Source organism: Pongo abelii, chromosome 12 (genome assembly GCF_028885655.2).
Source record: "Pongo abelii isolate AG06213 chromosome 12, NHGRI_mPonAbe1-v2.0_pri, whole genome shotgun sequence".
In the NCBI taxonomy this organism is placed as follows: domain Eukaryota; kingdom Metazoa; phylum Chordata; class Mammalia; order Primates; family Hominidae; genus Pongo; species Pongo abelii.
The window spans coordinates 127,513,836-127,525,350 of record NC_071997.2 but is presented as its reverse complement, the minus strand read 5'-3'; the positions used below and the strand labels follow the sequence as shown (position 1 = coordinate 127,525,350).

The 11,515-nt window shown below is 40.7% G+C and overlaps 1 long non-coding RNA gene across 1 annotated transcript; it reads left to right on the top strand.

The window, feature by feature from the left end:
* Positions 1–778: 778 nt before the first annotated feature.
* On the top strand, positions 779–10,206 carry LOC129057770 (uncharacterized). The gene is made up of 3 exons (XR_008522527.2): positions 779–951; positions 7,282–7,431; positions 8,069–10,206. It is a non-coding gene; the product is annotated as an uncharacterized LOC129057770 (long non-coding RNA).
* The last annotated feature ends 1,309 nt before the right edge of the window (positions 10,207–11,515 follow it).

Genomic DNA, 11,515 nt, shown 5'->3' with positions numbered 1-11,515 from the left:
TGACCATGGAAATAATTTTGTGCTTTTGCGTAGACCTTGCAGGAAGTGAGATTTAATTGCTTCTTCATTCTTTTCACACTTAGCCCTCTCATCCTGTCCCAACCCCGCTTTCCTCTCCAGCTACGAAGCAAGATGTACACAAAAGCGGTTGTTTCTCTTGTATCACATCTACTGTCATTACCAAATAATGAAAACAGTGGGTAAAGGTACAAATAAAATTAATTTTAGGCAGCTGACAACACTTTGTATACATTTTTACCTTATAAAATTTCTAATATTGTCCTCAGTTTTCTACAAAGCCAAATAGGATTAGATTATTTTTTACAGTGAATAACACAGATTTAGTCCTTAAGTTTAAGATCACACCCCCAGGATCTGTGCAGTTTTTAAAGAGGAACAGAAGAGAAAATCAAGAATCAAAATCAGATGACCTAATTCAGAATATAGATGTAATTTAATATTTTTCAATGTTGTGTTTAATCATACTAATGGCTGTGTCCTTTAGATTTTTTTTTAATTGAAGATATCTTGTGTGGTACAATTTTATTTGAAATATGAAAGGGCTCAGTCTGAAAGAACTTGCTTACAAAAGTCACATCTGGAAGTATATTCAGATCCAAGTGCACACATGTAACTCCAATTAACATTACACATGCTAAGGAAAATATACCCGGGTGGGTGGCAGAGGGGGAGGGGTAGAGGAACCAAAGAAAGGGGTTTGTGTCTCTGATTTAAATACAAGTGACTTTGTGGAGAACACCAGCTTGTGCTCAAATGAACTCCTATTGTGGAAGGGCACTGGCTCTCAAGACAGAACAACATTTCTGATTGGAGTTTAGTGAAGTACAGCCACGATCAGGCACAAATGCTGAGCTGCTATACCTAGACTAAAATGAAATCGCTACAAGCTGTTTAGGGGATGAGTATGATTCCGTTTGGGAAGCCTTAAAGGTAATTTAACATTTTATTCTTTGAGGAGTTTGGCTTTAGTAGACTTAAATATACATATTTGTATTGATCACTACTGTTAGGTACCAATTCAAAACTTACTGTTGGATATTTTTAATCATTTTTTATGCTATGTACACACGTAAGAACCAAAAAAATTCAATTAAGCCACAAGCATATAGATCAATACCATGAGTTTCAGGATAACCAATATTGCAGTGTTTTCCAGTATTCTTGAAAAAGAAAATGAAGGACAATCTGTAATATTTTCTCTTTATCAAATCCAAAATAATGAAGATATTTCAATATGAGTAATGTGTAAAATTGTAGACTTATGTCCACTGTGCCTCATTAATTTTTACATGAAACCTACACTTGTCATTTGAAAATATACTGCAGATAATTTTCATTTTTAACAAGCTATGATTTGGTATTAGTCAATTATTTTAAGATTGAAATAATTATGAAATAAGCACCTGATAAATATCTACAAAAAATGATGTATCATACCTCCAAATAAATTGTGCAACAGTGAGATAGAACTTATGTGTTGAAATTGGGAAGGGATTCTAATTATCTCAGTGTTGGTTATGTAAAAGATATATATCAGCTGAAAAGAGTAAGCAAAGGAATTATTGTTTCTGCAATCAGCTTTATTTACACTTGAGTCAGGCCTTTATTTTCCTCATTATTTTCCCTCTGCATGATAATTTTTGTCTCTTAAGCACTTCGTATTCTGATGCCTTTCTCTGCATTGGCTGTGCTGGGGATCACAACACCGTACCCCACAATATGGCACTTCGTCATTTTGAGTATTTTAAGCCAAATGACACTGAGAAAACCTCAGAATCAGGAAGGTCACTCTCTGATCTTCTCCCTCACTCCTCCCCTGAAGAAGTTCATGTGACAGGTATCCTGCCGTGTACCCTCTATACCTGGAGAGGAACTGTCACAGAGAGGCCAAGAAAAATCTGAACAACCAGGCTTTGCCAGGTTCGCTCCAGGTGGTTACTATTGGATCATACCTTATTGTCCTAGATCTTACCTCTGCATGTCTGTCCATAGAAATGGACAGTTTTCCCGGATGCTTTTTGAGTCAAAATATTTTTTTGGAGAGAGAGTCTGAAACTCCTGCCTGTAAGCAATCCTTCTTCCTCAGCCTCACAAGTCGAGTAATCACAAGAGATGACAGGGGTGAGCCACCACGCCCAGCTCTTTCCCTGGGTCTTTGTTATGCTTTTCTATTATTATTTTTAAGACAGCATTTTGCTCTGTTGCCCAGGCTGGAGTGCAGTGATGCGATCACAGCTCACTGCAGCCTCAACCTCCTAGGCTCAAGTGATTCTCCCTCCTCTCAGGAGGATTCTCAGCCTCGTGAGTAGCTGAGACCACAGTTGTATACCACCATGCCCACCTATTTTTTTTGTATTTTTTGTAGACATGGGGTCTCGCCATGTTGCCCCATGCTGGCCTTGAACACCTGGGCTCATGCAATCCTCCCGCCTTGGCCTCCCAAAATACTGAGATTATAAGTGTGAGCCACTACAGCCAGCCTCCTTTATTTTTGCTGTGTAATCTCTGCAGCATGGTTATCAGTCAGGATGCACTGGGACAATGCATGGGGCAATCATGCCATGCCACCATCCACAGAGGAGCTGCTGTGATAAACCCTAAGCTAATGTTTCCCTAGGTAGCTCATAAAATACACTTATCCATCATCTCAGAACATTGCAATGGACACTTGTGAAGATGAGCACCAAGCAAAAATATGATTTTCAACTCAATTTTTAAAACTTACCTGTATACCTCCAAATATAGGTGAACCTCCTACTAGACCATGTTATGGAAATGTATTGAAATTGCTAATCAGTATATATCCAACAAGAGCCAATTAGATCTATGAAAGCATAGTAAACTTGTGACCAAAAGGAAATGGGCAATTGAGTGAAGTGTCTATTTCATACTTTTAAATAGTTAACATACAATAAAATTAACATTTTAAGCCACACTGAACACAGTTTAATCTTCATTGTTAAAAGGCATTAAGTGTTTTGGACAGCACTTGACTTACAGAACTTGTAGTCTAGAAGGGACCCTAAAAGGTCATCTGTACCTATCTCCCATATAATGCTTCAACCTACTATTTAAAACCCTCTAAAATTGCTCCTCTGATCAGTAAACAAATATTTCTAGTGATGAACAACTTACCATTAGTATTAATCAGAGTTCTCCAAAGAGACAAAAGCAATGGGATATATATGTAGAGAGAGAGAGATGAGAGGGGATTAAGGGAATTTGCTCATGCAATTATGGAGGCTGACAAGCCCCATGTCAGGTGTTCTGCAAGGTGGAGACCCCAGGATGCTGGTAGAAAGGTCTCAGAAACAGAAAAAATGATGGTGTAACTCTGGTGCAAGCCTCTGGTGCAAGCCTGAGATTCCAAAGCCTGGAGAACCTGGAGTTCTGTCCAAGGGTAGGAAAAGAAGGGTCTCCCAGCTCCAGCAGATAGAGCAAGAATTCACCTTTTTTGCCTTTTCATTCTACCTGGGCCCCCAGCTGATTGGATGGTACCTACCCACATTTAGGACAGATCTTTCCACACATTTCACTGACTCATAGCACAATCTCTCCTGGAAACACCCTCACAGACACATCTAGAAATAGTGCTCTATTATTTTTCTAGGTATACCTTAATCCAGACAACTTGACACCTAAAATTAACTGTCTTAAGTCCACCCTTCAGCCGGGCCTAGTGGCTCATGCCTGCAATCCCAGCACTTTGGGAGGCCGAGGTGGAAGGACCACTTGAGCCCAGGAGTTTAAGACCAGCATGGGCAACACTGTCATATGATGCAGAAGTATTAGTTGGGCATGCTGGAACGCCTCTATAGTCCTAGATACTTGAGAGACTGAGGTGAGAGGATGCTTGCTTGAGTCCAGAAAGCCTAGGTTGCAGTGAGCTGTGATCACGCCACTGCACTCCAGCCTGGGTAACAGAGTAAGACCCCATCTAAAAAAAAAAAAAAAAAAAAAAAAAAAGGCCCACCTTTTGTTGACTTGATACCCATACACTACTCTTTAAGCCATACTTAATCTCCAAATAATGACAATAACAAACTAATATTTCTGCTTAACGTAACAAAACTATAGCTTTAATTTGGGTGTCAACCAAAATGCACAAATCCTTTCCACAGAAGAGGAAGTAAAGTCTTTAGGTGATGTTCACTCTTTTCCTGATATCCCATGACCTAAACACTATGATGTAAAATGAACAGTACTTAAATACTAATGTAAGGCCAATAATTATTGTATTATATGATAAAGATATAATACGGGAATAAAAAAAGACATTTGCTTGATACACATATATATACTTAAAACATATTCATAACAGAGTAGGGAGGAATACTCTTGACAATTTCTGTCCTTGTTTCTGTAACTGGTCCTGTGGTCGTAGCTGGTATTTATAACCATCTTCTACTCCATTCCGTATTTTCTTTGCCTTCAGAAAGCACCTCAGCTGACCATGTTTCTCAGCTGACCATGGCAGGGTGACCTACACCTTCATTTCTAAAGGGTCTGGGCCATTTGAAGTCCTGCCTGGATTGGGTTATTGTAATTTCCATTGACCCTAATCACAGAGCATGGTAATTCTAAGAGACGCCCAAAGATATCTTCTGTATTCCAGGCATGCTCTTCTTACCTCCATTGTGGAAAAACGGTCCGATTTTCCTTTGGTAACCTGAGTTAATCACTCCAACAAATACCTTAACTCCTTTCTTAGTCTTTTGACTCAGAGGCATGAAGAGTCCAAAGTAACAAAGTGATAATCTTAACTTCAATTCAATGGAATCATTGTGCGTCTTCTGGTAGAAACATCTCTCCCTCTAGAACTGAGACCTCTGGCCCAGCAGAGCATAAAGTCATGGAATCAGGAAGTCAATTGGCCCCATGGATCAGTAGGGGTAATGACGAGTGGTGCCAATCCCATTTCCACTCCTTGATACCTGGGAGCATGAATCTTGGCTATCAGAGAAAAAAAAAATACCATATATTGGCTGCTGATTCAGAACATACACAGCCTTCTAGAAAACCTACACAGCCTAAACACTACAAAAGACTGAGAACCCTGGGAACTTGTTACCTAGCTGACACTGGAACTGCATCTTCAAAAGGCCAACCCGCCCGAAGAAATTTTTTCCAGATTGATGAGGAACATGATAAGACCAGTGGATTCCATGAACATGAATGCATTGCCACACCTCTTTGCCTGTGAATTAATTTCCTTGGTCAGAAGAAATGCTGTATGGAATGTCTCAACAGTGAATAGGATGACCCATTCTGCAGATACCAATCGGCCTATTTCCCCAGCCTTGCCTGTCATGGTCCAATGGGCTCATGAATAAAGTGCCCGTGGTGGCAGCATGGAGGTTATGCATGGGCTCAGCAATATGGACCTCCACTCATCAAGGCCAACCTGTCTACAGCCATCACAGAGTGCCCAATCTACCAGCAGCAAAGACCAAAACTGAGCCCCTGTTATGACACCATTTCCCAGGGTGATCAGCCAGTTTTGTGATGGCAGGCTGATTATGCTGGACAACATCCATAATGGAAGAGGCAACATTTTGTGCTTACTGGAAAGGACATTTACTCTGCATATGGATTGGCCTTTTTTGCATGCAACAGCTTTGCCAAAACTACCACCAGTTCAGTTATAGAATTCCCAATAACCCCTCAACATCTTAATGCATTCCTTAATGCATCAGCTCAAACTCCAAAATCCAGAGTCTCATCTAAATTAGACATGGGTGAGAAATAAGGCACTAGTCACCCTGAGGCAAATTTTCATCCAACTGACTCTGTGAAATTGAACAAGTTATCTGTTTTCAAAATACAATAGTAAAACAGGCTTAGGATAGACATTCCCATTCCAAAAGGGAACAACAGGAAAGAAGAGAGGAGTAACAGTTCTCAGGTAAGCCCCAAAACCAACAGGGCAAACAGTACTACACGTTAAGACTTCAGAATAATCTTTTTCTCCATGTGCCACCTTCTGGACACACTGGGGCAGGGATTGGGCCCCCAAGGCCTCAGGCAGCCCCACTCCCATGGTTTTGCTGGGCTCAAGCCATGCCATGGCTCTCCCAGGATAGAGTTGCACACTGGTAGCTCTATAGTTCCAGGGTTTCTACAGTGGCCTTTACCACAGTTCTGCTGGGCATTGCCCTAACAGAGACTCTCTGCAGCAGCTCCACCCCAACAAAAGTCTCTTCCTGGGCCCCAAGGCTATCCAAGACATCCTTTGGAATCCAGGTGGAGGAGGCCATGCCCCTACAGCTTCTTCACTCTGGGCATCTCAGAGTTAGCACTATATGGACCCACCAACATTTACCGCTTGCATCTTCTGAAGCAGCAGCCTGAATTGTGCCAGGATGGCTTGAGCCGGCTTGAGATTTATGTCTTAGAGTTCTGGAGGCTAGAAAGTCCAAGATCAAGGGGCCCCCATCTGGTTAGGCCCTTTGTGCTACGGCCTTCCATTGCGGAAGACAGAAGGGCAAGAGACGGTGCGATCGCATGCGAAACAGAGCGAGAGAGGGAGGCCAAACTTATCCTTTTACCAGAAACCCATTCTCACAATTACTAACCTACTCCCTTGATGATCTCATAAATCTATGCAAGTGGGCAGAGCCCTCATGGCCCAACCACCCCAAAGGTCCCATCCCTCCACACCGTTGCACTGGGGATTAAGTTTCCAACACATGCTTCGGGAGTATACCTTCAAACCATAGCACCATTTCCCAAGAGAAGACAAGACTCAATACTAGGTTGCACTCTGTCCCCTGAACCTTTTATTAAGTGGCCCAAGCTCTACCTCTTGGCATTATGCATAATAAAATTCATCTCCCTCATACTTAAGTTCAGCATTCTCGTACTTTAGGAAAATATAATCTTCTCTTCTTGAAATAAAAATTCAGCTCCTTAAATACTCTTCATCTGACTTGATAGTCACAAAAATGCATTTTTAGGGGCCAGCACATTCAAAACAGCAGTCAGCGTCCAGAATTGCGTATAGAGTTGCTTAGAAAGTCAGATCCAATCTCTTTTAACCCTGTCACACACCAAAATTCGTTCTACTACAAAATGAATACCTGATATTAGCTGTTTACTTTTTAGTCACACAGAAACAGAAGTTGTAGACCAACTAAACAAAGGTGCTTTTTGATTAATGTAACATTAACTGTATCACATAATATATTTTTACCCTTTTATCTGTCCTCCCTGCTCACCCCATCTGTCACCTATCAACCGGACACATCATCTCTTCTTCAGCTCTCCGAAGACCTTAGAAGTAACTGTGGCCACTCTTCCTGATTACTATCTCTTGAAAAAAAAGAGAGGAATTTCTACAAATGGATTGCACTGGAAGTTTCTTCATGAGTTTATCCATCACCTCCCCTATATAGAATTACCTGACAGCAGGTATGATTTTTTGAACAATGATTGAAGCAAAGATTACAAGTAATATATGTAACAGTGTGGACTATTAATAAGATGTTATCTTTATAATCAGAAAAAAAGTTATGTGTTTTATTAGGTATACGACATTTTCCAGAAAGCTTTAATAGCTATCATGAATTAAAACATGGTATAGATCCTACACACATCCTGTGAAAACAGGCTGCACCTAATTTCTATCTACAAGTAGAGTTTCTGCAATTCCTGAAAAGCCAACCCAAGGCTGACACTTAAATTTACAGGCACTCAAACCCCTTATGCCATTTGAGGCACCAAATCATTCACTTCTTCCTCCTGTCAAGGTATTTAACACTCTACTGGAATTCTGTTCCCTTTTTCTGCTTTGCTGACTCATTGAGTGTGAGGACGATGTCTGCTTTACTACGGGTTACTTAGCACCCATTGCAGAGCCTGACATATACTAGCATGCAGTAAATATTAATAAACGAATGAAAAATGATTGAAAGTTATGAGTTTTTATAGCACCACAAATCCATAATCAAAAGTGTTTCCAAAATATGTCTCTACTAATTTACCCTGTGTATGTGTGTGTGTGTGTGTGTGTGTGTGTGTGTGTGTGTGTTTGTGTTTTCCTTTATAGGGTATCCTTGCAGCCTTGCTGTGAGTAAGCTGACCCCAGAGGACTCCTACAATAGCACTTTCTGCAATGCTTTCTACCTCCCACTAGCACTCTGATACCATGTGAAGTTAGAATCTGCCAAGGCTGAAATGGAACAACAGAACCTTTAGCCTTTTCTGGGATCAGGTAGAGAACAGGACAGCAGGGTCACAGCAAAGCAGGATGGCTTGCCTGCGAGGGCATTCTGCAGTTCTTGAAAGTTTCCTGTCAGTGAAAGAGTAATAGCAATTCCTCTTTAGATCAAAAAGAATTGTCTAATACATCAGTGCTCATGTGCTTTACCTGAACCTCTCCTTTCTCTTGGGTAGCAGAGATGGAAAGTGTGAAGCAATGAAAATCCTGGATATCTTTCAAGTCTTCCCCTGAACCAGATCACACCAGGTGTCAACCATGGTTCAGATCCTATGCTAAGTGATGGGTGAACACAGAGGTCCTGACACTCTAGGAATCCATGGTGTAAACCAGTAATTACAATATAAAGTGTCTAAATTCTACACTGGAAGGAGCAGAGAGGAAGAACTGAAGAACCAAGCAATTGGACTGGGCAGGGAAAAAGGCACACTAGCAATGATGGCGATCACATGGAGAGGGAAAGGGTGCAAGAATAAGTACAAAAATATGGAAGTGCAGATGTCGCCTTGTTCTCAGGGTTCTTAGCAATGAGTTCATTATGATTGGAAAGCAGGGCGGTAGGCAGGGTGATGGAGAGCATGTGACTGGACTGGAAAAGATAAGTTGGAGCCGAGACTGGGAGAAGTTTCAGGGCAGCAGGCTCTGCAGTGGGGAGCTGGGAGTCCTGATGGAGGGCGGTGGGTGCTGAGCATTTCAGGCAGGACCAAACAGTTATCCATTGTACTTCCAGCAGGGCTCCAGAGCCATGCTCATGGATCAATCATCACATGCCTACATTAACCTATACGTGCAGGATCATCTGTCCTCTTAAGAGATGTAGCAGCAAGCTATATTTTTTTCAAAAACCCTTATGCAAACATTTTTCACCAAGTAAATTCTGATGCGTTAAAAAAAATAGTATTGACTAAGGTGGCCTCTACATTTCCTTCAAATTTCAACAATCCCAAAGTATTGGTGACCTGCCAACAAATAGAACAGTAATGATTTCCCTGGCATGTTTCACAACAGTATTGTCTGCCTCTCTGGTCCTCGATCATATATTTGTTTTATTATGTTGCATGTTTGAATCTAAGAGCATTATTCTCACAACTGAAAATGTTGGCATTATTCTCTGTGATCAAGAAAATGTATTTAAATAAAATATTTTCCTTTTGTTTTGCTGCTGAAATATGTACAGCTAACCTTTAGTTGTAAAAAAGGTATGTTTACTACTAGAGTCCAGAATTTGGGTTGTTCTAGTTTGTCTGTTAATTAAAGGATTTGGGGCTACCAGATATATTGTGTTAATAGTTTTCTAAAGCATAAAAACCCCCAAAGCATGTAGTGCCTTGCAAATAATTTTACTACAAAGGGATTATGAAAAAATATATATATACCCTCTATATTCTGACACCCAGTTGTTAGTTCTCAGTTCATGGTACTGTTAGTTGGTGTAGAGTGACATTCAGATTTTTTATAGGTTATTAATAGCCTACAAAATTAATTACCATACCTTGTACTAATCTAGCACCTTTCAAAGCATATTACATCCATTTTATTATCTCATTTATTCTCATAACATCTCGGTGAGATGAGGAGAAATGGATATTACTGATTAGAAAACTGAAGAGTGAGAGAGAGTCATGTTACCAAGCTGGTCAGCATCAAAGCTGAGACTGGGGCTGGGCACAGAGGCTGAGGCCTGTAATCCCAGCACTTTGGGAGGCCGAGGTGGGTGGATCACAAATACAAGAGATCGAGACCATCCTGGCCAACATGGGGAAACCCCATCCCTACTAAATACAAAAAAAATTAGCTGGGTGTGGTGGCGCACACCTGTAGTCCCAGCTACTCAGGAGGCTGAGGCAGGAGAATCACTTGAACCCAGGAGGCAGAGGTTACAGTGAGCCAAGATCACGCCACTGCACTCCAGCCTGGTGACAGAATGAGACTTTGTCTCAAAAAAAAAAAAAAAAAAAAGAAGAAAAGCTGAGACTGATCTTAAATGCCAGCCCTGCCAAATGTTTCTCTTCACTGAAGACAATGCTACAAAAGAAAGATGAATTTATTTACACTGCTCACATTTCTGGAAACATTTTGGCCTCAGCGAATGATTTTACAGTTCTAAGGTGACTTTTCTGAAGAAGACCTCCCCAGGGGTCTCAGACATGAGCCCCATATGAACCACGTATAGTAGAAATCACTCTATTGACATATCTAAGCCTCAGTTAACCATTGAGTGCCTGCTGTCTTTTCCTATAGAAATACAGTCATCTCTTATGGGATACGCAATGTTTAAATGTTGTAATTAGATATCAATTACTGTCAGTAGTCACTGTGTGCCTATGAAGCCTACACATGGAGAAGCTTCCTGCAGCCCCTGATGTGTAAAGACTGGTGCTTTTCCAATCTGTGTTCTGTGAGCTTCTGAATCTTGACCACAATGGTCAGTAATTTTTTATTCCTTTCTGTAACAATTTGTGAAGCGATTCCACCCTTAACTAGGTTTATAACGTGTATAAAAATGGTTAGTTGAAAATGATACTTCATCATGACTAAATAACTGAAGCATAAATGTACAAACTGTAAGGAGAAATATGCAGCCAGAAGTGGAGTGTAATTCTTGCATAGGTATAAACAGAGTTGTTGCTTCTAAGCATGGGGTCTGAGATCTGTATTTCTAGTCCACTTTGGGTTAGTTCTTTTCTATTCTCCCTTAAAAAATTCTGAGTAGTTAACTGATTTTCTACATAATAACCTGATTTCTATTTACTAGCAACTTCCTTGTGTGAGGGCAAGTACCAATTGCACATAATCTTTAATTTTTTTCTAAGCAATTCTTACAAGAATAGATGTTAAAGTGCAGAGTCTTTATGTTTTGATGAATTTACTAGTATGCCATTTTAGATTTGCAAGCAGGCATAGTGAATTGAGGGGTGTGATTTTCCTCCAGTTTAGTGGATATCCTAATCAGAAATGCCACTGACTTCCCAGAATTTTTTTTCTTTTTCCAAAGCAGGAGAATGCATTTTATATTCTTGATATGGTTTGGTTCTGTGTCCCCACCCAAATCTCATCTAGAACTGTAATCCCCACGAATTAGGAAGGGATCTAGTGGGAGGTGATTGGATCGTGGGGGTAGTTTCCCCCATGCTGCTCTCATGATACCAAAGGAATTCTCATAAGATCTGATGGTTTAAAAGTGGCACTTCCCGCTTGCTCTCTCTCTCTCCTGCTGCCATGTAAGACATGCCTTGCTTTCTCTTCATCTTCTTGCCATGATTGTAAGTTTCCTGA